We start from the raw sequence: 5,141 nt of genomic DNA on the forward strand, positions 1-5,141 counted from the left end.
TTGTGTGATTGAAGGCTACATCTATATAATTTGAAAATAAATCTATATCAATTTCATATAATAAGAGGACAAGAGAAATGAATTTTTGAATAAAAGGACTATAAATAAAAGTAGGCTTGAAAATTTTCAAGTCAAATTAAAGTTTACTTCAATTTAGTAATTAATAATAAAAAGAAATTGTAAATAGAAATTAATAAAGAACTATCTCTTTTTGAGTAGAAGGGAATGTAAGAAAATAGAAAGGATTTAAATAACTAATAAATTCAGCAAACAAAATATAGTGTAGGAGCAAATGAAATGATAACTTCTTCTTAAATTGAAATAGATAAGATCATAAGTATAGACTGATATAGTATATGAAAATACATTTGATATATAAATTTGAAGAACAACTGTGCAGATCACATTTATTTTAAAAGGAAATAGTACAATTGTACTTTATTACATTTCTATGTTCAAACCGTTCTAAGAAAGTATGATTGATGGCTGAAAATAATGTTTCAGACAAACAGTTTTGAAATTTCAGAAAGCATATACTCATTCATTGTTTGGAAATTTATATTCTCAGCCTTTGCAATGGTAGCCTTTAGTCTAGTTTCTGAGTTGTAGATCTTAGTCATTAATGACAACATGAAAATGAAACTATTGAAACACATAAACTTGAGGATGAATTCAGGAGTTGTGTCAATTGTGCTATCATACTACAACATGTAGAGATCCTTTGCTGAAATTTGTAGAAGATCAGTACCCACTTCATCAAAAGCAACAGTCCAACTGGAACTTGTATGATCTTGTAGTTTAACCTGCAAGATGTACTTGTAGTTGCAATCTAGAAAATTTGTGGAACATCTTAAACAAAACCACGTCTTATCTTCATTCTCAACACATTTTTTCTTGCACTCTTTCCCATCCACTTGAAGTGGGCATGCTGGGTAGCAAAAAGAATCATCCTTGATGAATTTGATAGTTGCCTTTATTGTAACCTCAATCGGATTTTCAATTATTTTATAATCTTTGAAGATTGGAGAGATAGTGGCTAAAGTAGTTGATGAATTCATTTTTGTTGAAAACATTGGCAATGAAAGTGTGTCAATCTGATTTGCTTTTATCTTTGATATGAGGGATTTAGTTTCTGGTATGGATGGTTCAATGGTGAGTACAGTTGTTGATGTACTATATATGACCTTTCCTTTAAATTCACCAACATGGCCATTTCTAATAGCAACGACGAGTACTTTTTTGGATTCTTTCAGTTGTTTGATTTCATCTCCCTCTTTATGAAAAATTGGCCCCCATAAAGTAACATCAATACATAAGAGTGATATGTCGATTAACTTTATAGTCCTACAGAGGACCTCAGTTCCATCCCTTCGTCTTATCGTTGAAATGTCTCCAATAGTAATAACCACTCCAATAATGTCAACCAAAGTATTAGTGCTAATGTTTGCAATTTCATTAATTGGCTTAAAGTTGTAGTGAACATTCCCAGTAGACAATTCATCATCACAACATTTCAAAATAGATGTGTGGTCAAGAGTGATTTCAATGCGGTTGTTTAGCTTGTTGTATTTGATATTTGAATCTTTGACAAAACCCTTTGAAATGGTATATACAACACCTATATGCACTCTATCATAGTGCAATTCAGCTACCTCATTATAGCAAACAATTCTAGTCTTTGTGCCTTCATTGTCCAAAATGTCAAAACTAAAAACTTGTCCACTACCTCACTAGTTATTAAATTGTCTCATTTCCTTTTTTGTCGTAACCCTCCCTTTGATTGTCCACCTACTTTGGTAAGGATTCAAATCCTTGATCGGGCTTATAGTTTGGAGCAATGGTAGTTCCTTGCGAGGTACATGGATACCATATTTAGTGATTTTCATGGGTGACACAATTGGTTTGTCTTCTTTCATCTGTTCTTCTTGACATTTGTAAAGGTACTTAGGCCTCCCAATAATTTTGTACTCTTCATGAATGATGTCAAGGTTGAAGATGATTATGATCCTAAATTTGGTTATAAAAACAAAATTAGGCATATATATGAAATGAAAGTTAAATAAGTAAGAATCTCATTATAGATGAAAAATATCATGGCCTACCTGGAATCTGAACTAGGCCGACAAACATATTTTTTCAATGATATTACAGATTTTATTTTCAGCTTATTAGAGAAGAGAAGGTCATTGCATTTTTGAGGTAGCATTGCCAGTTGCATGTAATTGCCATTAGACAAGACAATCTTATATCGGTCCATTTCATCTTCAATGGTAGTTATTTTTTTGAAAGATAACATCTAGAGTATAGGTGTTGTAACATAGTCTCCAATATTGATGGAATGAATCGCATTGGTAGTCAACACAACTTCAGCTTTAGTGGCCTAGAAAGAAAATGTAGTTAAGTAATATGTTTATATTTAGGATGGCTATGAATTTATGAAGTAATCAGTTTTAGAAAATATGATAAAAGATTGTCTAGAAGGTCATTACACATAATTGATAAAAAAAAGTTTTGAGAAAACAAATAGACACATTGATTCTTAATAGAAAACAACAAATTTTGATGAAACAAATAGACACATTGATTCTTAACAGAAAACAACAAATTTATTTTATAATCATAATATAATTGTATGAACTTTTAGACTCATCTTATACTTATATATAAATATTGTAATAAAATTGGAATTGTAGTACATATTAATGTTCACAAAAAAATTATGTTATGTGTTAGTTTTTATAATAATTAGTTCATTTTTATATCCAAAGATTTTTTTTTTGAAAATTTAATGTCAAATAAAATAATAATTACCCTAGTTTTTTGCTTTGTCTATTATTATTAGAACTATATTAAAGTGTGACAAAAATATAGTCTTATTTGTCATTAATATATTAGAAAGCTACTTAAATATTTCAATTATAATTTTTTGAAATTAATTAAATTATACAATTCTTTAGCTATCATGTGAATCTTATTTTTTATTTCATATTGTTGGATTTTTACTAAATATTGGTCTTATCATATAAGCATTTAATCATGTCAAATACTTTGTAGTAAAATTTATTTTTTTAAAAAGGAATAATGGATAAATTGAAACAATTCTTTAACATTATGACTTACTTTCAAAATTTGACTAATTTTGTAATTAGTATTTAGAAGACTATATTATTTTTCTAAATGTCATACATTTGAACTTAGTTCTTCCTATATATATATTAACTCTAAATTGAGCAAACTTTTTTATTGAATTTGTATTACTTTCAATTCACCTAAGACTACCAATTTAAAATAGTAATATAAATTAATTGTCTGTATATACATGATTCACTTTTCAAATTTAAATCATAAGAGATTATTAATAATAGTAAATAAGAATTGTTGAATAATTATTAATTTTTAAATATATTTTTAAAAATATTTTTTATTATTATTATAAATATGTAAAAAACTATTAATATAGTTGCAATTTACAAACATTTGAAATGAATTGGAAAAATCTTGCTAATAATTTATAGATATAAGAGAAATATTATGTTATTATATTTATATTAATAGATATGAAAATATACTATTCTAATAATTTCATTGAAAAATAAAGTAATATATTTTGATATTCTCTTTCTACTTTTTAAATATATTCTCTTTTCTAAAGGAGAATAAATATATTTGTAATTGAAAAGTCTAAAATGAATATAGAAACATCTAATTACAAAAAACTAATATACAAATAGAAACATGTCAATTTTTAATAAGAAAAATAAGATATTTCTAATTATTGTATTATTAGTATGCATTTTTATTTTCAAATCTTAATATTTATAAATATGAAATGATTAAATTTATGTCAAACAATTAATTAATAGAATTAAAGACATGAAATAGAAATAAAATAGTTTCTTAAAGATATTTTAAAATATGAAAAAATAATGTAAAAATAATTTTCTAAAATTTATCTTATCTATAAGATTTTAATAAGATCTTATGATATTTTCTTTCTATTCTTTTAATATTTTATTTTCTAACTCAGAATAAAGATACTTGTAATTGAAAACTACAAGATGACATGTAAATACAAAAAAATAAAGAAAATATAGAAACATGTCTATTTTTAATAAGCAAAATAAGATGTTTGTAATTGCATTTTTATTGTATTAGTAGTATGACCTTTATTTTCAAATTAACTTGTTATTGTATAAATTTTATAGGTCTTTAAGGATGGCTATGAATTTATGAAATAATCAATTTTAGAAGATATGATTTCTATTACTTTCAATTCACCTAAGACTACTAGTTTAAAATAGTATTATAAATTAATTGTGTGTATATGCATGATTCACTTTTCAAATTTAAATAATAAGAGATTATTAATAATAGTAAATTTATGAAGTAATCAATTTTAGAAAATATGATAACAGTAACCTTACATAAAGTAGTAGTTACTTATATAGATTGACATGGTTATACATGTGTACAATACATGCATATTCTTAATAGGCATGATAGTTTGAAGTTAGCCTTCAATAATGTAGTGAAACTCATTTTAGATAATATTGAAGAAATTAATTAGGGAATTCATTTAGAGGAAATCACTAAGGTAATATAGATTCATGTAGATAGTAACATGGCAAATATATGCATTTCATGCTAATTTTAAGAACAAAAAACTTAGAGATGGAGAGACGTGTATATGATTTTACCGAGAGGAATAGAGAGAGGCATAATTCAAACAAGTTAAAGTTAGTTGCACTTACCATAGTGGAATCCTCTCCTTCCTGAAGTTGTGGAACTTTTTTGGGAGTTTGCATTAGATCAGGTTCTGAAGAAGGCAATACATTTGAAGGAGTTTCCTACATAGAAGTTGTTTGAATAGTTGTGTTTGAAACATAAGTGTCATTTTATGATTTAAGCATGTAATTTTACAGATGGCTATAAATATAAAGAGACACTATCAGATAATGGAAGTTGAACATACAATATTGGCTATTCTTCGGTGTTCATAGGGTGGAGATGCAGTTATAGCTACTCCATGTTGAGATTGTGGAGAGCTGAGTATAGTTGATCCATTGTCCTATTCAATGACAATGTAGGTATGAATAAGGAGAATATGTATATTGTACGGTCATAAAAATAATTGTTTATGA

General features: G+C 26.2%; 1 pseudogene; it reads right to left on the reverse strand.

The window, feature by feature from the left end:
• Positions 1–500: 500 nt before the first annotated feature.
• On the reverse strand, positions 501–1,916 carry LOC149557944 (replication protein A 70 kDa DNA-binding subunit C pseudogene; annotated as a pseudogene).
• Between the last annotated feature and the right edge of the window lie 3,225 nt (positions 1,917–5,141).

This window comes from Cupressus sempervirens, chromosome 5 (genome assembly GCF_028749045.1).
Source record: "Cupressus sempervirens isolate cs-2001-9-10 chromosome 5, ASM2874904v1, whole genome shotgun sequence".
NCBI lineage: Eukaryota > Viridiplantae > Streptophyta > Pinopsida > Cupressales > Cupressaceae > Cupressus > Cupressus sempervirens.